Source organism: Larus michahellis, chromosome 9 (genome assembly GCF_964199755.1).
Source record: "Larus michahellis chromosome 9, bLarMic1.1, whole genome shotgun sequence".
Taxonomy (NCBI): domain Eukaryota; kingdom Metazoa; phylum Chordata; class Aves; order Charadriiformes; family Laridae; genus Larus; species Larus michahellis.
The window spans coordinates 12,888,773-12,915,839 of NC_133904.1; the positions used below are offsets into that span (position 1 = coordinate 12,888,773).

Genomic DNA, 27,067 nt, shown 5'->3' on the forward strand with positions numbered 1-27,067 from the left:
ATTATAAGCTAGAGTTTCAGTAATACCATAGTAATATCTGCTAAACATTACTCAGTATTATCCATGTAGAAGTATGGCCTTACTTCTCCTGTCTGGTATGAAAAGGGATCACTTGCCAAATGTCTACAATTATTAGCAGCTCCCATTACATGGCTAATCTACGCTCAGTGATTACATACACCTGAGTGCACAGTAACAACAAAAACACCAAACCACACCTTTGCAATATATATTTACCTTTGCATTTAAGAGATGCCTAAATTTACAATGTAAATCAAATAGTAAAATGAAACCACAAACACAAATTAAAAATATTATTTTAAAATGTGACTGTTTTGGACACACCGGAGGGAATAGGTTGAAAAGGCAAGGCACTACTTTATTGTATGGGGATCCTTTTCCCTTTTAAGGCAAATCTATCATTATAATGATATATAGTGTTTACAAAGAATTGAAAGAGTTAGAAAACAATAATATCTTAGAAAGTTCTATGTTATTTCTTAGGCTTGCAAAAGAAGTGCTCGGATATAATTGATTAAAGTAGACTTCAAAAGATTTGATACACCAGCAGCTGCAGCAAATACATGGCTTTTTCTATTTTAATTATCCCTTTCTTCTAATAGGTTCTACAAGACTTAAACATGAATAGAGATCAGAGGGGGAGCCAGATTTTATGTTTTACCTATGCTGTTTTGAAAACAGGGTAATAAATGGCTGAAGCTTGCATGGTGGTTTGTTTGTACAAGTGAAGTACTCCCCCAGTGTTTCTCTTCTCCAAGTTCAATGATTAACTCCACTTAAAACCCAATCCTTGTGTGTCTGTTGACAAAAATCTTTGCAACATAAAAGATTTAATAGCAATACTTGGCATAAAATATTTTGGCAAAATGAACCGAATATCACATCAAACACAGTTGAAAGGCAAACTTCCCAGCCAACAGAACAGTTTTATCAAATTCCAAATTCTGATGTTCTTTTATTGTGGCAAGATCAAAATTACTTCTATCTTATAGAATTTCTTTGGTCAAGGTGAAAGCATTTCAGATATTGTTATTTGTCTTCTTTGCAGGGATGTAGTACATATTCTATTATGGTAAGACTCTGCTTCCTTGCTCAAAATTGTAAAATATATTGATGTCCTGTTTCATAAAATTTAAAGCTGTTCTGGTGAATACACAATTTTCATTTGGAGTTTTAAAAAAAATTTCACGCCTCATTTATTTAGAAGCTCTTTGCCTTATCACTGTTCTAGCTATTTAAATCACTGCCTTTCTGTTTATCAAAGCCAACTTTCTTCCTTCTCCTTTACATTTTTAAAGATAAAAAAATTAAAAAGTAACCTTTCCACTGACATTATTCTCATAACACATACCAAATTTATTTGAAAACATCAGATTTGCCAAATTTCTCCTGCATGATGAACTGGAATCTAAATATTGCTCCTTTATTTATGTAAGTGGAGGCTTATTTATTCAAGAGACAATTTTTTGGAGGTTTTTCCTAATGAATGTGGTAAGAGCTGCTAAAAAATTTGAATTAGTTTTTAATTTTTTGAACATCAATTTTCAGACAATTTTTGGACGTATAATTAAACATGAAGTTAATTATCTGTTTACAAGGACTCTTAATGCATGGCTTTCACTGCAGAGAGGCTGTGCAGTCAGGCTGTAATCTGAGCCCAGCGCTGACACTGCTGCCAGGCAGCACAGCTACTGCACATTCCACAGCCCCGCAGGGTGGGACAGGGACAATCCCAAACGGGCCTCCAGCAGAGGCAAGGTGCGGTCAGCGAGAGCCAGGCCTTTTCATCGAGGCTCTTCCTTTCATCTTCACCACGATGACCAGAGTGAACCAGCAGAAATGGTGAAATTCCCTCACAGATGGGGAGGTTTTGGCCCTTCTTTGTTACGACAGGTGGAAGTCCGGTTAGAAATGTGTCCCAAAACCTGGAAATATGGTCTCAGCAAAAATCCCCGGTTTCACTCATTTTTAATTCTCAAAACCTTCAGCTTTTGTGCTGGGCTGGCAGATGATTTCAGCAGATATTTGTGAAGTTCAAAGGAAAATCCCTTTAGAATTTTTTATGTTATGAAAATGAGATAAAAATAGTGTCTTTCCTGTTTTATAAATACATTTAAGATAATTCAAAAGCTGGCTGAAGTTTAGAGCCTCATATTTCTCTTGACTATTTACATCATGCTAAAACTTCAAGGCACTGTTATGCCTGACCCCTCCTGCACTGAGCACAGTGTAGTGTCCCAAAGAGTTATGATCAAATGCTCTGATCCTGCAGACATTTACAACATGCTTGACTGTAAGCAGGTGAACAGTCCCCACTGAAGTAAAGTAACACAAAATTAAGTCAGAGGTAATGGAAATTTTTAAGACTCCATGAATCCTACAGTGAGCCCTGCACAGACTCAGACGCCTGTCTTTTTGGAGGTAATTGAACAAAGTCTAGATTTTTTTAGCTGCACTATCACCACAGAGGTAACAAATTCCACAGGTAAACACATCTACACCCCCTGAGCAGCATCAGCGTTGCACACTGCCCCTGAAATGATAGCTGTTGACACCCACCTTGTCAACAAGCTGAAACTACATCTGTTCATTGCTCCCCTCATTTCACACACATTTCAAACCTATGCTCATGTCATCCCAGCGACTACAGGCAAAAATATCAGGTGATTCCTACCCAATTTCCTTTGTGCACACAGGAACCGATCATCTCGTTCAGCCAGAGGGTCTCATGTACACATCCTCTTATTTGTTCATTCCAACACAATCCACATCATTTTGTAGTTTAGAATTATTTCTAATTAGTACACACTCTAATGAAAACAAAAGGAAACTCCAAATAAAGTTATGAATATGGAGTTAAATTTAGAAAACATAGACAAGAGAGCAAATGCTTAATCCCATACAGATAGACTGGTGTAAATGTGAAGTTGACTGCTGACACGGGTGGAATATCTCCAAATTTATAATGGCAGAAAAAAAGACAACCTAGCTAACAGTTCCTAAAATTACTAACCGAAATAATAGCTCTTGAATAACATATTTGTAACATAGCCAAAAATATTAGCACATTGCAGATCTCCACACAAATCAGTCAGGATTACACTGCAGTTAAAAGTGATACTCTGATGATAATACAGACATGGGTTTAGTTTAAGTGAGAATTAATTCTTTCTCAAGTATCACACATTATTTTCTCCCTAAGAAGTATCCATGCTTTTTCAGTACCTGCACTGGTCGAAACGATGTGACATCTATTTTTTGTGCAGACACAAAAAACTGGGATTAAAGCATTGGTTCTGAAACCGTTTCCTACCAGACGTGTCCTACTCCACTGAAAAGGATTCCGAAAAGGATAACGCTTGTTTAATTTTATTTTTAATGTTAAATTGCAAACTTGCACTTAGAAGAGCTGGTGTTTTCACAAGAGCTAGAATATTCTGCCCTTTTGTTATCATAAAATCCGGTATTCTGAGCATGTCTTCAGACAGTTATGTGAATTATTTGTTAGCTGTTAGGTGGATTTATGCTTTTCATCTTAGCCTGAACTTCTCTCATGAGCATTCAGATAAATTATTTTGAAGGCGTTCGGGAGCTAAGCATCCAATTGTATTATGTTAATATTACAAGATATCTATATTCATGCATCATAAATGACTGTGCTATAGTTTACTTAATATTTTGCATTATTATATAAATATGAGTCTTTACGCCAATGCATTAGTTCCTTTTTCCCCCTGGTGTTTAAGATTGTACTGAAGTCCCGTTGATGCCTTAATTGAGGTTAAGCATGTGCATAAGTGCTGTTTGAGACGGGCCCCTATTCCCCAATGTGCCGTTTGTCTCTGGTAGATGATGGAAGATTGCTTTACTCTTTGCTCATTAATATAAATACATTTTATCCTCTCTTTGCACTAGCTATGTGCCACAAAACCATTTTTATGATTATGTTATTTATAGTCATGCACATTTCGGGAATATTCCATATACCTACATGTGGAATTACACCTGAAAATGCAGTAATTCACACTTCAAGTACCATTTGGGGGGAAATACGGATTTCTAACTTTAAAGTGTATTTCAGGGCACCCAATAGGGGTAAATTAAGATTAAGCACTGAACTTTGTGTTTCCTGGCTTTGAGGTTTATTGTGCCAGCTTAATATTGGGTTAACATAGTATTTACATAGAATATTTGTTACAAGGTTTGTGAATAAGTGATTCTCATCTCCTTTGTAAGGAAAATTGACTCCATTACAGGAGAGAAAAGACATCAAGCTAACATTACATGAAGTCATAATCCTCTATTGAGACATCACACAATGACATTGTTAACATTAGTATGCAATATTTATTATAAATAAAAGAGGCTATTGAGGCTTTCAACCCATAAGCAGCTCTGTGTGGATGATTTCACTGTAGGAACACAGTGGAGTTATAATGAGGATAAAAGATTTATTTATACCTAAATATGTTCTCATTAGTAATTCAGCACTAGCATGCAGCAAATACAATTGGAGGACCAGTAGAGTTTTGAGGTTTGTTTTTGGTTTTTTGGTTGGTTTTTTGTTGTTGTTGTTGTTTTGGGTTTTTTTAAGAGTACTATTCATTGTTTGCATTTTAACTATGAACATTTAGTAAAAACAACAACAAAAAAAAGAGTAAGAAATCAGTTAATGAGTACTATGTATTATTAATTCTCATGAAGGAAGAATTATTCCATTTTTATGGGAGACAATAACATCCCATCACTCCATAACAGAGGTTCCAGTGGGCTGTTGGCTCAGATCTTGGTAAAACGGGGAATTGTTTTTGAAGAGGTCCTTCCTGCACATGTAACACACAGTCATGAAGCACTGCAGTGTCATGTAAGATTTCTTACTGATGTTTCAGACTACTGTTTCACATTCACCTTTGACAGGTGAAACCTAACAAAAATAAGACAAAGGTTCAGTGTGTCCATACTTCACGTTTGACTACCATTGTTTTTGTTTAAAACCCAATCTTCCTTTTTGGCTAGCCTAATTTATCATCTTTAATTTATTTTCAGTGTTCTTAAACAGCTCCATTGGCAAAACCTTTAACGTATTTGGGGATATTTCACTACTGCTGGAATTATGGTACAAGAAGGGTAAGTATGTGTATATACCATATGGAGATTATGCTCTGTGTAACAAGAACCCCCCTCATAACCGCTATTTAACAGAATCACCAGGAAAAAAAAAAAAGCTAAAGTAATGCATTATTTTCTATCTTAGAAGAATGAAGTTCATCAGGTATTCATTTCTCATCTTGGGAATTACATTGACATGGTTCATCTCTTTCTAAAACTGCATTTAAGTTGATTACATGTAAGCTGACTGATAAGAAAATCTTATTCATATTGAAAAACAAATCATTCAATTTAGAATCACTCAGCTCAGCAGAGAAAGTCCTTACCAACAATTACTGAGATCTGAAGAATTCTACTCCACCTCCAAATGTAGATGAAAAAACATTTACTTTTCCTGTTACTTTCCACTGTTAATTTTCAGCAATAAAATCTCAATCTTTTTTTATTGAAAAATAAGGCCGACCCCTTGAAAAATACTCTTTCCTGTGGTCTTATCCATCCTGTGGTCTCAGTCTTCCCCTTTTATTCAGTCTTTGTTTGTATGAAATTTTATTTATTCTGCTGAAAGCAGGATTTAAAAAAAAAAAAAAAGGTTTAATTTGAAAAGCCACTTATAATTTGAAAAACAAGACAATATTTCCAGCTAGGTCTGCTTAAAGGAACTAGCTGTAAAAAATTAGCATAGCTGACCTAAGTTACTTTCATCTTCTATGCTCTTTCTGTCACCCTAAACTCACATACTCCACTTAAGGAGATAAGATGATGAGAATAAGTTCCTGTTACTATACAATGGAACAGAAAATACAGAGATTGTATGAGTTTAATATGAAAGAAACAATATGCTGTTTAGATCCTACTACCCTGGTATTTTTTGCCTCAGTCTGTGATGAAGTGCCTGAGGAGAACAGAAAGATAAGCTTCATAATTTAGGTGAAATTCTTCCCATTTTTAAAAATTTGTTTGCATATATGTAACGTTATAGAAGTGCACAGTACAGTTTTTCAGACGATTCATTTGGGATTCAGATTATGAGCTTCAGCACATTAAATGACCAATTTTTTAAAAGTATTTCCAAGTTTATAATTTCAATTGCTTTGTGCTAATGATGTTCGATACAACAAGGCTTGGAAGTCCCTACTACTTCTCCTGTCAATCCAGCTTTTAAACTCTTTAACTCCCCAAGGGTTTAGCCCAAGTCCGATTAAAAACAGTGGAAAAGTTCCCACTGATGTCAGCAGAAGCCAGATCAATACAAATCTTAAATTCAGTTATTGGACAAATATTATTTTCTTCTGATTCATGCATTTGTCATAAAAATAACCCAGTTTTGTTTCCTTAATGGGTTTTTCACAGAAATCAAGGTGGCTGGTGCACCTGCAATCTGACAAAACCGATACCTTTTTTTGCAGAGAGTGTATATAAGTTTCCCCATCTATCTCAAAAAAAGTCTCACAATGCTATTCAGAACTCAGTACACGTTCTTTCCTCTTCACAACTCATTTTCTTTTTTTTTTTTTTGTGACAACCTAGGCAATAATTCACAGCTCACTGGGTCTCCTAAATAACCCCCTTTATATTTACATGGTAGGCATTCCCCCATTACCCAGCAGGATTCAGCTGTATTGGCAGGCAGTCATTAGGCTTTCTTAAGACTTTGGAGGTTTAACATACCCTTCTGTAGTTAGTGTCTTTGAAAACACCCTGTATGGTTACCATCTCAGCAAATATATAGAAAATCTTGACAATTTAACAATAACACAAACTGTCATTTTGCAATTTTGAAGTGGTTCCTTCTTTGGTTCCCATCCAGACTCCCACATGAAGCCTTTAAAGCTCAGAAGCATTTCACCCGATTGAGACTGTTATGTTTCTTTCTTCTGCTAGAAATTAAATGAGCTACTTGAGCCTCTGCTAAAAACTTTCATAAGTGTATACTTGCTCTGCATTTCATATTGCAGTCAGTTTAACCCAGCATCACTACGAGTTCTGGGGGAAGTGAAAACGATGCAAAGTCACACCTTCTATTGATGAATGGAGATAAGCCATTTTAGGAAATAGAGATGAACTAGAATAAAGGTAGCAAAATGTGTTATGAGAAAGATGCCCAAGTCTAACTCTCACAGAAGTGAGATTTTCACTAGAAGGTCATCTTTCACTAGAAAGATAGGATCTGAGTGCAAAAGAAGAGCCAAACTTCCAGAGCTTATGCTCTTCCTCTGACTGAGGAAGCTCCCCTGACTGACTTCCTCCACTGCCTATGGAAAGTCATTAAAGACACTGCTGCCTTGACACTGACATCTCTCGTGCAAACAGGTCCTACTGAGTCACTTACTCCTTCACTTTCTGAACACATGGACCACAGGAATAAAAACACCTCTTTGAACTCTTTAGTAAGTACCAAGTTATATTCTTGGGGCTTGTGGGAATATAAAAGAAGACAACAGAGAAATGGATTCATATTAGCATTACTGATGCTTTGTACTGGTAAATTTACTTGTTCTGAAGAAACCTCCGAACAACCTGGAGTGACAGATTGCCACTCATGTCTAGAGCAGTTTGCATCCTATGAGCCTTGAATTGACACAAATGTTCAAAACTGGATTTGTTTACTGCATGGATAAATATTTCAAATTAATATATCAAAAGTGCTTACATCAGCAAAAAATCACAGAAATTGATTTTGTTTTGAAGAAAAAAAAGAATACAAGACCATCTTTTTGTTTACAATTAGACTACTCTTTTTTAATATTATCTGAAAGTTTAATTGGGGTATCTGTTTCTTTGATGAGAACCAGAGCCTTCATGATACAATGCCTTATATGTATCACATACTATGTTATTTGATATGTCCAGATTTAAGGAGGGAATTCTGGGTAATTCTTAAAACAAGAGCCATTCACACTGATCCAGAAGTCATGACAGAATATGAAAAGTATGTGGTGATAGTTAATCTGCAAAGTTATTGCTCATGTTCGCAAAATTAGCAAAAGCATTTTGAAATCGTTAAGACCAATAAGCACTTGAGTATATATATTTGCCATGTTTAAGAAGTTCAAGTAACATGCTGACAGAACCAATTTACCACCACAGTTGTAATGAAAGGAAGGGGGCCAAAACCCCACAAATTGTTTGGGGATTTGTTTAATCAAACTGAGTAATTATTAGTTATATTTTTTCTTATGGCATCCTGTAGCTTCTGAAGACTTCTCTTTCACTTCTAAAATTTGTGTAGAACACAATATCCTGCTATCATTTGAAATGCTTTGATAATGTTTCTTTTAAACTCATTATTTGTTTAAAGTTCAAGCTAATAAAAGTAACATCCTATTAAAAGAAAGCCTGGGTGCAGAGCGGTATTTTTGGATGCTAATTGGTCATGTTACTAGCCATCCATGAAACATATGCTGAAAACACTCAAAAGTGTTCAGAAATGCCTCTCTAAGTCATAAATCTTTTACAGGTACAATTATGTGAGAGCAGGAATAGAAAAAGCACATTCAACATCTGGAGTCAGATGAGTTTACTGAAGTAGAATTGCAAAATTAAATTTAGATGAACTTAATTAAAAAAGGGGATCCAATTTAATATGGACATTCATCAACTTCTCATTGAAAACCTTTCTTGCCTCAAGAAAATATAATAAAGTACGAACACAAAAACCATATAAAGGTTGAAATGAAGTGTGAAGGGATGGTCAAATAAAGAAATGCAGTAAGAAGGAACACTCTTTTTTTCCTAATTTTCACACACATGTGCATACAGACACTTTTACTTTAATTGTACAGAATATTGAAAAAATTTTTGACTCCATAACAGTTGAACAACTGAACTGGTCATCTGTATGCCCTGAAGGTCATTAATCCTTCCGAGGTGTATGTTACATATTTACTGATAATATGAATATGAAACTTCCTCTCTCTCTCCCTGTATGTATTTATAGTTGGTGAAATTTTTCTCCTAGATCCTAAAGAAATTTATCTAAACCCAGTTATATTTCGTAGTGCTTAAATGTTCATTATTCCAGTTGGTCCTGCTGAAGTGAATGGGAGTTTTGTCACGGGTCTGGGCCTTGGATGACTTATAATGGATTTTCATTTGCCTTAGTTAAGACACAACAAATGAGGCTCTCTCGCTTTCCTTTACTAGGTCATTAGTGTCTTCTGTTTCCAGGGGAAAAAGATCTAGTAGTTCAGTACCAGACACCTTTAGCTTCCATGAAGTCTGTCTGCCAGAACAGCACTGACTTTCAGCTCTCCAACTTACAGTGCACAGAGAACTTAGTAATGTCAAACAACAATTTGAAAAGTTTAGAATATTGTTATTGGGATTGTATTATTTCCTTACAAAACTGCCTTGATAATTTGTTGTTCTGTACCTTGGTTATGTGATCAAGTAACATGATATGAATGCTGTATTCTTTTATTTCTAATAAAGAGCACTACTAGTACAGTATGCTCTGCGGGAGATACTGTCCTTTATTAGGAACACATTCCAACATTATAAAAGTTACCCAGCAATAATGAAATGTAATCCATCTTGACGATTCATGATAACATGTTATTATGCTCATTTTTATATGAAAAGAGCATGATTGGATAGGAATGCTATTGTTGTTGAATACATCTTTAAACTGAAGCAGAGATTTTATTGAACTACTTGGTTAATGACAATAAATTGCTAGAGGATTGCTGAATACAGGTTTTGTTTCCAGGTCAGAAGAGTTATAGGTTTTGTGGTGTAATCTAATTCAAAAAAATATATACTGCAATAGCCTGGAATCATCATGACTTGGAAGTGGTGGTATTTGATGTCTGTATCACGGTGATCTAAAACCAGCATGAGCATGACTGGGCAGGGTGAGGCCAAAGGGCTCTCTATACCCTGCCTCTAACAGTGGCCATTAGTCAATGCTAAGTGGAGGAGTATAGCACGCAGTGGTACACCTCCCCTGGCCTCCTACTTCCCCTGGACCCAAAATACTTAATGCAGTATGTGGCATAAAAATGAGAATAATTTTGACCAAAATATCATCATAGACAATATTATAATAAAAACATTATATCTTTCTTCCCCCCAAAGCTGAACATTTACACACCAACATGATTTCCTGTTAAAGACCTTCTCCACACTACCCAACTAGAGTTTTCTAGAAAGTGTATTCCAAATTGTTGCAAAAGTATTGTGGGACGCAGCTGTTCCTTCTTTCATTTCTCTTTTACTAAAGCTGAGAATTTACCTCTGCAGCAGAAATTCTAAGCTTGAAGATGCAGATAGATTATACCCCTTCACAAGGTCTTCACAGCAGTATTTGAGAATCTGACTTGAGGTGTAATCAATCAGACTAGTTACAACAAAGATAGCATTAGAGGGGAAAATAATTTGTAATTTTACAACTTATTGCTCAGTTTTCAGTAAGAACAAACTACTGAGCTTCCTTTTTGTGCATTTTACTTTCTCTTTGGAGCCTGGCCACCACCCTTCTGTAAATGGTTACTTTCTTCAAAATGCACAATGTCAAACCTTCCGAGAGCAGTTACATTAGTAGAGAGGACAATAAAAACCAGCCATTCTGATTTTAGTCTGATGAAAATTGCTCAGAACTTGTGTCCTGAGCTCAATGTCTTGCAGATCAATATATGTTCTCATATCTCTCTATCATTGCATTGGTCAAGGGGAAATATGTCATTTTTCACACAGATTCAGTTTCAGTGTAACATAACAGAAAACAGTAATATTCTAATGTGGTTTACTATGGTATCTTTAGACCTTACCGCTGAGACTGAATATGAAGATCCTTAAATTGCTGGCATCAGTGTTCGTGTAGAGTCTGGCACAAATTCAGATGAGTGATCCTGCCAAAAGTCAGAGGAAAATATTCATCAGACAGATGATTATTTTTAATCACACTTTCCCAGTACCCATGGAAGCCTTACTTTATAAATGCCTACTGCAGGTTTAATGATAAGACCACTAAAATAGATCTGAATGCAACACACCAGCACGTTGACTTTTCGAGTGACTGTGAACCTGAATATTGATTCCCACAGGGTACTTTCTACAGAGAAACTGTTCTCTTATAAAAGCAATGCAATAGATTTTACCAGGAGAAATAACAGTGTATTGCATTATTAGTTTTAATAAACTGCATTAGAAAGACACCTCATGGAAAAAAACAAACAAACAAAAATCCACACAATTGGCCAACCCTAAATTAATGAAGCATACACTCATACACAGTTCATTTTCATTTCAGATCAAAGAGGTTTTGAAGTTCAAATAAATTTGCCTCCTAATAGTTTTAATGCAGGATTATCTCTCTTAACATCTGAAAAATAACATTCAGAGTTGGCATTTAACAGCTTATTTGTATTGCAGCACTTCAGGGACAAGCAAACTTGTAATTTCTACCATATGTGGAACGTTTCTTTCATTAAAGTATTGAAATTTCTGTACCAAAAAACCCCATGACTGAGAAAAACTCCAGCAAAAGGATTATTTTATGAAATACATGTATAACATATAATTATTTTTGCTATTTACATTTAATTACCGCCTATTATACTGTAAATACAAATATGTATGTGCATACATTTGTTTCATTAAGGTTTACATGGTTATTTTAAAAATTATTCAAATTACTCCTGTTTAGGAGAATATGAAAACTATCTTGAAGTGAAAGCAAAGAAGAAATGGAATTGATTACAAGAAATACATAGGCAGGTGGAGCAGCGTTCTTGGGTCAGACCAGTTTTATGAACTTGCAGCATTCAAATCCAAGTTGTCTCTATACAATAACAGAGCAAACAAAGCAGGAAAAAGCTGTAAGGAGCTAACATCAAGCCTTAGATGAATACAGAGGGTCCCCACATCTCCTTTCCACTTTTACTCAAGCTCCCAGTGAAAATATTACCATTTTCACTATGTAACAACAAATTCCTTAGAGTGAGATTTTCAAAGACATGTAAGAGAACTGGGTGTCTAATTCCCTCAGGCAGTTTTGAAAAGTGCACCATTAATATACTATATAGGCTCCTTATACTTCAAACAATTTCCCAGTGCACTTCACATTAATCTTTAATCTAGACACTTTAATCTTCAAATCTTCATACAATAATCTTGAATGAAAGGTTCTTTCTAGGATTTTACAGTATATTTAACACAATTTAAAAACTACTAGTGCATTGGCCTAGCTTTTAATACCCAGAAAATGTTTTATAAATTAGATCAACTACAACCTGGCCAAGGTTTCTGTATTTTTAATATCTTTGGAGAGAGATTACAACAGAAGGGTGCTGGAGGGAATGACTTAGCTGCTTAAGCATCAGTTCGCAATACTTTAAATCACCGCAGAACCATAGCTGCAGATCCCAGAGTTTATTCAGTGTTTCACTTTTTCCAAGGTAAGGACTAGCATCTCTGCATATGTTATTGGGGAAAACAGCATAGCTTGCAGCGTATACTACTCTGTTTTGGCAGCTCTGTGTGTGCACATCTGGCCATGGACATAGTTTCCATATCTGTGTTTTTGCCAAAAATATTAACTGTTAAGGACAGTGTGCCAGGCCCATTCTACAGGGATATAGCCATGACTTCAACTCCTCCTGGCCTTTACTGTTCCCTTCAGTTCTGTTTACTCTACCGTACTACTTCTGAGTTCTACTCACAGACCAGGCCTTCACAGTATTAGCCCTACCTAAATGCACAGTGGAAAAGACTTCTAAGACTTTATACAGTGGATTGAGGACAAAAGGCAATAGGTCAGTATGAAGTAAGAGATATAAAGAAGATAGTAGTCATTACAATAAGCAGTATTTTTTGTAGGCAGCCTAGCAAAGGCACATTTTGAGGAGAGATTTGAAGAACCAGTTTTGCAGAAGCATCTAAAGAGTTTTGACGGGAGAAAGCACAAAGGTGCTGGCTTGAAAACAAGAGTTGAGGAGGAAATGGACATCGTGACTCTGAGGTTGAAGCTGCTGCTTTCATACTGCTTAAGAGATGACACAGAGTAGAGAAAAACAAATAAGCTGCCTAAAAGAGAAAAGGGATAGTCACATATCACCTGAGTGTTATGGTCAGAAAGCAATATGGCCCAAAAAAAGAAACCAGAAAAATGAGTTTTCTAATAGCATTATTTGAATTGGGTAAGATTATGTTTCTTAAGATTTGAGAAAACAAGTTTACAGTGCAAGAAAGCTAAGAGTCAATATGGATGGTCAGGAAAGACCACACGTCAGACTTTACAATCCAGCTGGATTTGAGCTGGCAAAGAGAAATCTCAGTTGAAGACAATGCTCAGGTAGCGAACTTGGGTGACAGACGAGGTGATAGGTTGTTAATAGACATCATGAAAAAAGAGTATCTGCAGAAAGAATAAGGACCGGTGTTTTAGCGATGTTGGTTTGAGATGCCACTTCAATACTTACACAGAAACAGACTTAGATTTTAACTTGGGTAGGAAGAGGCAGGCTTGAAGTACAGAGGTCCACATAGTTCCTAATCATCCTCATCACCATGGTAGCTGAATTTCTGCTTTCACGTGAGATGCCTCATGGATAAACTAGGAAGGAAGAAGAAACCTGACTTTCCTGTACACTCCTGCAACTGGAGACTTAATAAGGCAGATTCACCAAAGAGCACACGAAGGAAAGGATAGCGTCATGGAAGCCAAAAGAGGAAAGGATTACAGTAAGATTATCAAAGTTAAATATATATTAAAACACCTGATAGGTTCAGGTGGCCAAAGATGGAGTATAGATTCTCTGATTGGACTGGAGAAAGTTATTACAGACTGGTTTGAGCAGTTCCTGTTGACAACAAACAGTGGGAATTAGATGGCAGTGACTGTAGTGTGCTCCCTGCCTTCAGGGTTGAGAGCTTATTAGAAGGTGGGGTAAACACTGGGACATTTTCAAGAAGTGAAAGACTAAGGCAAGCTTGAATTGTGAGAGAAAAGAGGAAGAAGAGAGTGACAGATTGGAGGAAAAAAGGGATAAGATGGGGTCGCTGCATAAAGTGGATGAGCAGAGAAGGGTAGCAGTTGGAAAACTTTATAAGCTGTGACAGGCTAGAGAACTGTTGCAGGAACAGAGCAGGGAGTGAAAGGAGGAGATGGAAGGAAGATGAAGATCAGTTTTCACTGGGAAGAAATTGTCAAGATCCTTCTCAGAGAAAGAAATTGTGGTGGGAGAAGAGGCTTTGAGGAATGAGTCAAAGGTGGTGAAGAGGAGATTAGGACTGTGAATGAAGATTTCAATTATAGTAGCTAGGCATCTGACAGAATTGAGAGGGGAAAAAAGAATGATTGTGCTATGGAGGAAGTCAGCTTGGTCACAGGATTTCTGCTAGAAATGCCTTGTTGCACAAAGCAACAAACAGAGAAAGTACCTACAGGAAAGGTGGTCTTGACAGCTTTGAGAGATTCAGAGAGAAGGCAGATGCTGAACTCGATCAGTTCAGGAACATCACTTGCTTTTGTGCAAGGAGACAAAGGAGGAGAGACAATAAAGAAGTCGCTGGATATTTTCCACCCTTGCTAGACCAAGTCATAAATGGGTCTTTATTTAAAACTCTCATGTCTGTCTGTGACAGACACCACAACTTGACATGTGGATGAGTTTAATTTACTATGGAGCTGCAGCACTTCAAAAATGATTGCAGACCCATAAAAACTCTCTGAGTACCTGGCTTACATTCAGACACGACACCTGAACTAGTTAAAGATACAGGCATATTTGTCCCACTATGCTTTTTATCTCAGGAAAGTCTTATGATTTGTAATTTGAGGAAAAACATATGAAATATTTCACATTTATGAAATATGGGACATGCTTCAGTGTGAAGACGTGAACATTTGATAACTTGGGTTCAAATTTCCATTTTCTTCACAGTCAAGTCCATTCTAAGGTTAGAAAGATGCATCCTAGCAATTCTATCCCATTTCTGGTAATACAGAAGGATTTCAGAACATATAGTTTTGAGCAGAGGCAGTAGCAAGCCCCTGAAAGCACTGGCAGACAAATGGCTGATACAATGTCTGAGAAGGCTAATTTTATGATTTATATAAAGCAAATTTACATTCCTAGGAAGCAAGGAAGAGCTGGGGCATAATGTGATCACTTATGGTCCAGAAAGCTTTGTGAAAGTAAACCATTGTAAGACACTGAGAATGGATTTTTTTGGATGAAGGTATTTTCTTATTAATGATTTGGATGAAATTTTACACTGGTTTGGCAAAGTCAGGAGTTGAATCTAAAGGAGTGAGAATAAGAAAAAAAGTCAAAATTCTGAGTTAAAACGCTTTAAGAAAGATATTCTCAAGTGACATCCAAATGTGCATTCAGAGGGGAAAAATTAGCTGAGGGGACAGAATTGATGATTCCCTAAAGATGAAATTTATATTGCAAATCGCAAAAGGGTCTGTGATGGCACTCATGACTTCAGCTTGCTAAGAAGTATGTCACAGATGGTATCAAGCACAACAAAGAGAAAGGCCTTAGCAAGAGAAACATTAATCTTGACCAAACATTGACAAGCACTTTCAAAAATTTAGAGAAGAGGAAAAGTAACAAATGTTGAACTGATAATGCCCTAAAATTCGCTATGAATCCAATGCTTCATTTTACATCTTATTGTAGTCAACTTGTCTGAATGTATTACCATAAAATACTCGCTGATTTACACATCCATTGGATTAGTCTGTGTAAAATATGTGTGTGACACAACAGAAGAAATCCAGTAGCACCAGATACAACATTTCAGAATGGGATTTCTTGCCATTTTTGCTCTCCTTCATGAATCCGCTCTTCACCTATTTCCATGTAAACACATTGAATTTAACAGAATTTTCCAAAATAATAATAGTTTTTATTTCTTTAGATGTATACACATACATTAAAAATCTGCATCTACCTATCCAACTTGAATAAAAAACGATGTCCATGCTTTACTAAGAAGGAACGCAGCTCAGTGTAGCAACACCTGCTAACTTCCAGAGTAAAACACTGGAAAATTACCACTGCTGGTGTTTCCTAGAAATAATGTAAATCCAATATCGAATCAGTTATGTAACTCTGATATCACAAGGTTTCACACAGCATAGAAAAACTGCATTTTAAAGTTTTATGGGGGGTGGAGAGGAGGTGTGAGGAGATGTGAGTGCTGTTTAACACTAAACTGCTCTTAAAGCTGTGAAATACGTGGAAGCAAGGTTAATTGAAAACCTGAAGCAATATAAAAATAAGTTCATCCTTTAACAGGAATACATATGGTATATAAAGCTCCATTGAGCCCAGGTGGATAAGTGAACATTTTCAATGCATATTAGTTGAAGAAATGAAGAAGTAGCAGCAGATAATAGGTATTGCTAAACTGGAATATTCTGAAGGCCTGGAAGAGAGATAGAAAACCACTACCACGGAAACATTTTATAGATTACTTTTTCTTCCCACCCAGAGAGTAGTAAGTTCCCTGTTTCCCTTTAGACAAAGCTTTTTATTGGCTATGGTTACCACCCCCTAGGGGAAAAAGGAGTGGTTTTCAGAGGCAGACTTTAAACAGGAGCATCTGGACTCCCATGTAAAGTCACAACATCAGTGAGGTACAGGATTTCACATTGCAACTCTTCTCTGCCTCAGCACCCCTACACCGTTCTACAGTAGCCTAGGATCACAGAACAGAGGAATGCGCAGGTCTGCCTCTGTCTTCCAAGGATGCTTTCCTTTCCTCTGGCATGCTTTTATTAGGTTGGAGTTATTCGTGATCCCTGAGAAACTGTAGGAACGACAGTCTAAATATTTGTTATAACACACCTGTAAACATCCTATGGACTTGTGTCCCACATTATTCTTGAAAACCATTTAAATATAAGCATATCTATCTCTCTCTATATATCTCTAAAGAGATATATAAATATATAGATGTTTATTCATTGCCACATAAAATGATTCCAGCATTTGGTTCATCTACTACAGATGCATGTTGTAAAATTCCCAAGTTCCCTGCTGTGCTGTCTCTGTCAGCATGAAGCAGATAATACCCCAGGCCAGACACAGCTGAACCTATTTGAAACTGTATTCTTTTCCATTCAAGTATCAGTAGCCTCTTCTACAACATAACTGCCCCCAGTTCTCCGAGAATTACCCTTTCCAAAATAATGCCGCTTGTTTAGCTGTCACCTCTACCTAGACCTATTGCAAAAGAATGCAAACTTGAGACCTTCTAACTACCAAATCGGTTTTGGGCCCGTCACTACAAGAAAGACATTGAGGTGCTGGGGCACGTCCAGAGAAAGGCAACGTTTTCAGTCATAAAAATGAGGATTTCTACCCCTAAAACCAGCACCCACCAGATATGATGTGGAAAAATAACAAACACAGACAAATTATAAAGACATGCTAAGCTTCTTTTCCACAGTCCACACTCTTCAGAGTCATGAGTACAAATATTGAACTTTTCCATTAAAGGGATTACATCTGACCTGGTGAGGGGTCTGGAGCACAAGTCTTATGAGGAGCAGCTGAGGGAACTGGGGGTATTTAGTCTGGAGAAAAGGAGGCTGAGGGGAGACCTTCTCGCTCTCTACAACTACCTGAAAGGAGGTTGTAGCCAGGTGGGGGTTGGTCTTTTCTCCCAAGTAACAGGCAATAGGATAAGAGGAAGCGGCCTAAAGTTGCACCAGGGGAGGTTTAGATTGGATATTAGGAAAAATTTCTAATTCTACCTAAGACAGGTAGATGTAGTGCTGGGGAACGTGGTTTAGTAGTAACTTGTCAGTGCTAGGTTAATGGTTGGACTTGATGATCTTAAAGGTCTCTTGCAACCATAACGATTCTATGATTCTATAAATACACAAATTTAATGTGACTCATAGGCCAATCAGTCAGGATCCTGCAAGTACACTAAAATATCAAGGCAGAGAAACCTCTTTACAAAGGAAAACTCCTGAAAAGGTGTTTTGTGACATCAAAATCAGTGACCCTAACTTTGAAGGGGTGGGCCTCTATATGCTCAAAAAAGAGTTTAGAGAGTTAACCACAAAGAGCATGCCGATTTCAAAAAAGCATGAAAAACTCAATAATAATGATACGTGACACTTTTATAAATGGCTATTACTTATTTTGGAAGAGTGATAAGCTATAATTTATCATTTAAAATAATAGCTAACTGAGCAGCTTTTCTTTTATCACCTCTGTATCAAAATCTCCTTAGCATTTTATAGCAATATTATGCTTTCCTACGTTTGAGAATAACAGGCAATAGCAATTCTCCCCGCCCCGGTATTTCAAGACCCTGCCTTAAGCACAATAATATATTAAAGTTTGAATGCTCAGGAGGATGTATGTGAAAACCAATGCTTGTATTTCATTAGCTGCACCACAACCAATTTAATTGCATGTCTAGAACATACTCGTTTAAATGCAACTGTATGTGTGACAGTTTTGGAAACTCTGGCTTAAATTAACAGTGTGTTTGTTGTACTTTCATTCTTCTTGACACTGATTTGCAAAGGACTATCATAAACCTTTTAATTTCATTAAATTGTTTAATAGCAGTATGTTGCTTTGTTAAAAGGATCTGAAATATTTATGCAGGCAAGGATTCAGCACCTTCCAAAACCCATTTTGTGAGCTGCAATACTTCTGAATTAAAGCCATTTCTTCCTCTTTACAAGACAGTCAGATCACATAACTAGATGATAATAATCACATTCAAATTATAAGTCAGAAGTTATTAGGTTAAGAGCTAGAGAAGAAACACCCACAATCAAAACAAAGCATTTAAACTTATTTCTATCTAGCGATTGGCTACAAGAGGAGGTACTAGCAGCTACAAAACTTGGTGTTACAGACCTAACTGTGTAGCTCACATTTGATGCAGTCTTTTCCTTTTGTAGGACATGAGCCTGAACCAATGAAGTCAAAGGAGAAGGGCATTTGCTCCAACAAGAATATGCCTGCATCTCTACGTCCCTCCTACAGAAACTGTCTGTCCCACAGCCCTAGCTTGGCAGTTCTTTGCTGTAGGCCCTTTTTTCCTCCAAATCTATCTTTCCAAACCTGGCTCTAGACAGAAAGACTTTTCTTTTTGACACACAGACATATTGGCGTCAAGTAGTTAGGGCATCACTTTCATTCTTAGTAAAATTAAAAATCTACAGCCTGCAAACAAAATGTTATGTCAACAAACACTTATTTTTCATCTTCCATCTGCATACTTAGTTATTTCAAAGGCATATTTAGGTACTTCCTCCATTTCAGAAGATTCCCTTTGAAAATGCATTTGAATGAACGTTACCCTCTTCTACGGAGATTTGGCTAAACATTTTTGTTACAGCAATTTTGTTTAGCATGGTAATGCAATCAGTATCCCAGGAGGCTCATCTTTCACAAGATGCCTGCCTGCAGTTCTACCTGCAAAGTTATATTATGGCAGTCTTCACAGATAACAAAGTACAGAAACTGTAATGCATAAAGCAGCACAATCATCTGTCAGAGGCTGTCTAAAAAAAAAAAAAAAGAACCAACCAAAAATCCCCCCCCAATTTTCAATATAAATATTCATTGCAACCACCATGCTATGACAGTGCTTCATTTCAGGAACCAGTGGGCATAAGCTGTATTGCTCATTCACTTAAAACAAATAGTAAGGAGATTCCATGAGCAATTTCTATTTCCTGGACAAAGCGAAGAGCATTACTGTTTTTCAGAGGAACAGTAGTGATCAAGCTGTGAACTGAATAAATACAAAGTCTATGAAGTGATTTACTATTCTTACTGCAGCCAGCTAGCAACAAAGTCAATCTCTTTTGTTGAGGCAGTGATTAGTGAGTGCAGTTGACCTGTGATACCTACTGCTTTTAATCCAATGGTTTGCACATTAGGTTAAAGGCTGAACATGCAGAGCAATATATTTATTTCTTCTGACACCTCTCCAGTTTTTTCAAAGATCTCTATTTTTACAAAGTGCTGAAGTAAAGGCCTATGTATAATTAAAAGGTAACTGAAAGCAAAAACATTATATGGATCTCATTTGCATGTATGTTAGTATATATGGCACTGATCAAGTACCACGAGTCTAAATGAGAGTCTTGCTAAAATGGACTTGTAACAGTTTTTTTCAGATTTTTTTCATATCCTTGAAATAATTTGGATATTAGACACCTATTCATTTCCAAGCATTCGTTTCCATTCTGCAGCTTTCACACGAAGCTCTTTTTACAGTTCAGCTCTTCTACTTAAAGAATAAAAATAACTGACAGGTTTTAGAGGAACTGGGAATCTACAGGCTTCACGTTTACTATCACATCATTTCAAGTTCCAAAGCTGATTATCATCATTATGCGTTACACCTAGTAGTGTCCCATATGTGACAGGTGCCTTCTGGGCACCATTAAAGGCATCATCTCTTAAATTAACCTCCTAAAGAAAAGGCAAAAAAAAGCAACAGAGAGATGTTGTAAAGACAGGAGGAAAACAGACAGATGCCATGATCGGGCAGCAGCGGATATTTCCCCCAGTCAGAAAGCTTTACCAGTAGCTATATTGTATCTTTACATGTACGGTTTTAAGGTTCTTTTTCTCCGGGTGCAAATCTGAAGATACATAGACATTGCCAAATACAATCACAACAGGTTTTGAATAAGAATCAAGTGTCTTGAGTAACTCCTTTGTGAAAATAAATGATTGGAGGAGTCTGGGATATCTCACAACAGTTTCCTCCTCACAAGATACTTTGGCTCACCACTGTTTTTGCAGATGTATGAAGGCGTTGTAGTTTGGTTGATCCTCCTCTTTCTGCCCCAACCAGAGAAGCAGAAAATCTCAGCAACACCAGCCAAATTTCCTGTATACGCATACTCATATCCTGGCTCATAATGCTTACGCCAAGTCCAAGGCTACCACATAAGCTGTACTGCTGTAGCCCAGTTGTGGCAGATCGGTCAGACCTCTCAAATGACACTAGGCAATCACAGGGTAATCATCAGGATAAACTCCCAGGACCTGACCAGAACTGAGAACCTTGAAAATAATTTTTACTAGACTTTTTCTGTATGTATTTGCGATCAGTCTGGGAAACTCAAGCTAGAACCCCAAGCTACCTTTCTTATTAAAATAAAACAATTTAGTGGCAATTGTACAGAAGATGGTATAACTGAAGAAAAAAAATGGAGGGGAAAATATATACAGATTTTCTAGAACTCTGCTGACATTTTTTGCTCTAAGCAAAAGCCTTCACCTTGTCTTACCTTTGTACATATTCAAGTTTTCTCCTGAAAACCTTTAAACTACCTGCTAGGTAAATTCAGTATGCAAACTACATCTCTGCTTTCATTCTATTATTTCTGATTCAAACTTCTTCAGGAGAAGGTCATGCTAAAAATAAGGGACCAAAACATAAATATACCAGGTCCACCTATCATCCTAGTTACCTCAGTATGAAGATGTTACACTGAAATCATTATTTTCAGTCCTTTAAATCTTTATTCATAACAGGGCAGTCAAAATTTTTAGTTCGCCAGTTTCCAACACTTTGTATAGTTTGTACATTGTTGTGGCTTCAAGAATGCTGAAAGCTATTTACTTATGTAAATCTTGAGATTTGCTACACAAAGAAACAGATGTATGTGACATTTGCAAGGCAGTGAAAATGAAGTGTCACATGCTGGCCTGGGAAACAAAACTTGAAAAAAAAAAAAGAGGTTTGCCATATTTCACTAAGCCCATCATTGAAGAGCTGAAGGACAAACTGCAAAAGAAAATCTTGGCAGCTACTGCAAATTACAAAGGGAGGGGAGCAGCATGGTTTTGGACAACTATAGTTATCATCATAGGACTTTCTGCACAGGAGCAGTCTAATACCCGTATACGGGGAGGGCTTCGTAGAATGGAAGCATACCACACATTTCCATTGTTTCCTGATTTCTGATGCCAAGAATTGCTTCTCCTTGACTTCCTGTGTAAGAGGAAGCTCATTTGTTATATTCACTAAGGGGAGAAATAAAGCCTTTTGATTGGTTGTATGTGTTTTAAACAAGTAAATAAAAAGTATACTTTCTGAAACCTCTAATAAAACACCTAATTTCACTGATCAATTTTCAGATATTATGTCTCAATAATTTTGGAATTCTTTATTTGAAACTCCCATCTGTAATGGAAATGACTGGAAAAGTTATTGATAGAATTAATAAACACACATCCCTGTCTAAAACTTGGAATTTTTGCATGATTTTTGATCATGCACTACAAACCTGGTCACTGTTCTGCGACTTTAGTCGTTTGGGTATCAGGACTGATTGATTGATATCTTTCCTTAAAGTGTTCTGTGATAACTCTTCCTACTGCCACAGTTAAAGTGTACTAAAACCTATCTGAAAGAAAGGACAAAGAACAAATCAACACCCCCCACAATGTAGAAAACACGTTTAAAAAATGAAAATAATTTTACTAACCAATTGCAATTTGGAAGTAGACAAACAGTGAAAAAGCAGCAGACTGTATATGTTATGGGTGTTCTAATTATGTATTTCATCTGGGACTCCATCAACTTTTTCCCTTGTGAAGAATATTCTTTTTCTGTCCTATGAAATTCTAATAAATGACTAAGGAGCTGTGGGAAGCCAAGTGCTTTGTAAAAACCTTGAATCATCCATACTTTATCAGCTAGAATTTCATTACAAGGCTGGCACTGTGAATTTCTGAGATTTTTTCAGGACACTTACAACAAAATCTGTAAAGGACTTCAGTGTCTACACCCAAAGCACAAGTCTGAAAGACCTCATTTAGCTGTCAATTAACTTAGAAAATGCTAAACTTCATAGGTGTTAAAATTCTCTTGTTGCCTATGGTTCTATGTCTGCAAATATGCAGCCAATTCTTAGTTTGGGAGGGCCAAGTGATCTAGGTCTTTGACTCATTATTACCTGTATTCATGAAAGCAGAAGAGATTTTCTATGCTGGGCTCATGCCCAGAGCCGATTTTTTTTGAAAATACTTTACTTCAATATGTCACAATGTAAGTATATTTTCAAACAATTATTGAATTAAGAGCTCCAGTGTGGGGAACATATGACTTAAGTTGTGTTTAAGGATGTACCTTTTGTTGTTCCTAAGAACATGCAAGTTTGTCTACATGAGAAACCTTTGAAAGATCTCATTTGTATAAGATCATTTGAGATATATTAGTTTCTGGAAACTAAATAATTTGAAGATACACACACTGAGCATGTCTTGAAAGGCCTTCCTTGAGGCACTCTGTAAGGGGCCTCGGTAAAACTAGGTGCCAGATCTGCAGCTAGGGTAGTGCTGAGAGCTAGTGCCAGAAGAAACAGCAGTGTTTAACTGTGCATGAGGTGAGGAGAGGAACATTAGGATAAGGAAACCGTTGTTTCAGCATCTATTACCTTTTGAGCGCTTAATTTTGCAATCTTAATGTTGTTTTGCTGTCTAAAAATGTTTTTAAAGAACAGAACTGAACAAACATCCTAAAACATCCATTATGAGAATAAGTATTCTTGGTTTAGATATCCTATTCCCTGGTGAAAATTATTTTTGTTTAGTCAACATAAATGATAATAAGTCCTGGTAAGTCTATATTGTGGGAGGTGACTGCTTTCAAAAAATGTGTATTTAAAGAATTAGATATTTTTCCTCTTAAAGAGAAGAAATCCATTGTTAAGAAACTAACTCATCAAGAAGTGCAAAAGAGAACCAGAGAAATGTTTTGAGGACTGGAGGGAAGGTCTTAGGCCTCCAGCATTCCAAGAGCTCTGTTAAGTTTATTCAAAAGAAGATTGAGAAGTGACCATAACTGAGAGAACACTTCTTACAAAGCGGTTCTTTGATACCATGAAGAAAAGGATAACAAGAACTACTTGCTAGAAGCTGAAACAAGGCAAGTTAAAGTTAAGAATGCAGCTCCCTTTTGCTTAAGTTAACCACTAGAAACTGTAAGGTGCAGTGCATTCACCAGCAAATTGGATTGGGTATGGTTTAGCAATTTGTTTCAGTTAAAGAAACCTATTAAAACTCATGTTGCTGTAACCAAGTGGAATGCAGTGATTTATGATATACAGAGATCCGATCTCGTTATCTAGCTGTAATGAAACCTTCTGCCTTTAATGAAACTGGTACAAGCTGTCAGGTGTGGATGCTATGGTTCTCAGGATATGGCCTTCACTACCCAAGAAGTGCATGTGAGCCTCTTAATGTTGGAAGTGGTATTGCCCGGTGCATTTTCCTCATACATTTAAAAAAAAACATCTGTGCAGGAAATGTTTCCCAAAGGACATATTCAGAACTTGGCTTAGGGGGCATCAGCTCTTACTCAGGCTTTGACCATTAATATATATGATTCCATTATCCTTTCTCGTTAAGTAGTCCTAGAAGCTTTTTTGCTATTGCAAATAATACATGTCAGATGGGACACCCCTCCTTCTGTGAGGAGAGGAGCTCTTTCAGATATTTCCTGATTAGTTTAAGTTTCCTTTGAGGGACATTAGTAATCTAATTCCATCTTTTAAATAGGGGAAAAGGAAAGGCTAGCGTTACTGAAATAAAAGGTATTTAAGCACCTACTAACTTCTAACACCGTGTCTCTTACTATCCCACTTCTTTTTTGAAAATGAACGTTACTTTAAGAGTAACATATTCAAATGTATGTGATAATATTTTTTGCCCACTGACATTAATTTCACTAAAATATGTAAATATGTACTCAATAAATCAGCTTGTTTATATGTTTCAAAGTCCTACATTGAAAATTTTAATCAAGTTTATCTATCAAGAATACGTAAATTAAGAAATTTGAGATGCTTGCATGAATGGTAAAGTTAAGTATTTCTACAAGTGTTCTTTTAATCCTTACATTTTTTCCATGCAAATCAACAGGAAGCACATGCAGACTAGGCATTCCTCCCTTACGTGGATTGAATTGCATATGTAATACCTGCAACACAGAAGCTCTAATACTGATGTGAAATTGGGGCCTAATTGAGGAAGATCTGCTCATCTAACTAGCTGTCCTATCCCTAGGGAGCTACTGGAAGCCTGTAAGTGACAAACAACATTATAATACTCTTCAAAATATTTATTAATTAAATACAGGATTACATTATTGAGTCATCAGAAGTTGTGTCTCATGTACATAGCAACACTATTAACCACTTTTTTATGAAATAGCCCATAACTTGCTGTTTTCATCCCTCAGTTTCAAAGTACCTTGCTTCCCTATAACAACTGTATGGCCTGAAAAAAAATAAATCTAAGTTTGTCATTATCTGTGAATCATATCCTCCTGGGTTAAGTTCAGCTCTGTCAAGAGAGGCCTCAAATTCCACTTGGGTGTTGCACAAGGGTGAATTTCATCCTTGTGACTAAAGCTGCCTCTCAGCTTCTGCAACTGGGTTTTGTGCTGAAGAGTGACCAGTGAACTCAGTTGGACCAAGAAGGGGAGAGTGCTGGAGGAAACCACTCATGTGTCTTGTAAGCCTCCCTCAGTACTAATTCACAGAGAAGACATATTGTTACTGCACATAAATGGGTCTCCTCAGATGCAACAGCTTTTGCTTTTATCTCTGGGAGTCCCTGACTCCATTTCAAGTACGCCAGACAAAAGCTAGCTCTGTTGATAAATGCTTGTCTGACAGTGCTATTCCCAGACACTCTGTGGTTTGATCTCTTACAAAGAGGACCTAGATCCAAACACAGCGATTTCCCCCAAGGACCACAAGCAATATGACAGACCCCATTCCTCTATGCAAACTGCAGCTACTCTAGCCAGGTGGTAGCGCCCTTCGTGATCCCTCACCCCAAAACAGTTCAGCAGCATAAGGATTTTCCAGTTATACTCCTTTTCCTCTTGCATTGTTTTGAATGAAGTCGTAAAACCCAAACACTCTTTGTACCGTCAGCAGAAATCACAGACGTATTTTGATGCAAAGTCAGAACGTTTTAGAGCCCTATCTCAAAATGGTTGTGGTGGGTTGACCTTGTCCGGCTGCCAGTCACTCACACAGCCACTCTCTCATCCCCCACCTCAACAGGACAGGGAGGAAAATCAGATGGAAAAGCTTATGGTTTGAGATAAAGATAGGGAGATCACTTACCAATTACTATCACAGGCAGAACAGACTCAACTTGAGGAAAATTACTTTAATTTATTGCTAATTAAAATAAAGTTGGATGCTAAGAAATAAAGACTAAAATACCTTCCCCTCACCTGCTTTTTCTCTCACCCAGGTGCTAGCAGGGCTGTTCCTCACACTTTTTTCCCCTCACACTCACTGTCTGCATGGGGTTTTGGCCGCTCTTAAATACGTTTCCACAGAGCTGCCACCAGCTTCTCTGAGGGGCTCAGCTGTGGCAGGTGGTGGGGCCATTGGGGAACCGGCTGGAACCGGCTGGAACCGGCTGTGGCCAGCACGAGGCAGCCTCCCTCTCCTCACAGAAGCCGCCCCCAGCACCTTGCCACCTGCACCCAATACAGTGGTGCAATTAAAATTTCCTCAGTGACCTAAAACACAGGCAACTTGTGTCTCAGGTACGTCAGATATTTATTGCTATAAAAGAATCACCCTGCACCCCCGAACCGGTTCTCTTCTTTCCCTGTTTAAAGAAGAGCTTTAAAATGACAAGCGACTATTTATTTAAATATATATGCACAACTCTCTCATGCTGGAACTTGGAGACGTTTAGCTCGCTATACCCCAAGGTTTCTCTTGGTTGTTTTCTTTTCCCCTGAGAGCACAAAGGGTGAAATACATGACCAATGCCTCTGTCAACCTACTTCTGTTTTCAGCTGCAGAATTTTATGTGCCAAAGACCCCAAGCTACGTGCACGCAGTCAATACCTCTTGCAGAAATTACAAGTTATTATAAATAACTGTGCCCTAACTCTTGAGCAACTACCCACACACGTATTCTACTACTGGTAATTAGAAAGG

At 37.2% G+C, this 27,067-nt stretch overlaps 1 protein-coding gene across 17 annotated transcripts in view; it reads right to left on the bottom strand.

The window, feature by feature from the left end:
* SEMA6D (semaphorin 6D) overlaps window positions 1–27,067 on the bottom strand; it is a 686,608-nt gene that overhangs the window by 125,898 nt on the left and 533,643 nt on the right. For 16 of the 17 annotated variants that reach the window (XM_074600714.1, XM_074600710.1, XM_074600709.1 and 13 more), the window contains one exon: window positions 10,902–10,982. The gene's annotated coding sequence lies outside the window, so the exon portion shown is untranslated. Of the gene's footprint in view, window positions 1–10,901; window positions 10,983–26,343; window positions 26,411–27,067 lie in introns of those variants that run through there. The other variant, XM_074600726.1, reaches the window with a different exon arrangement.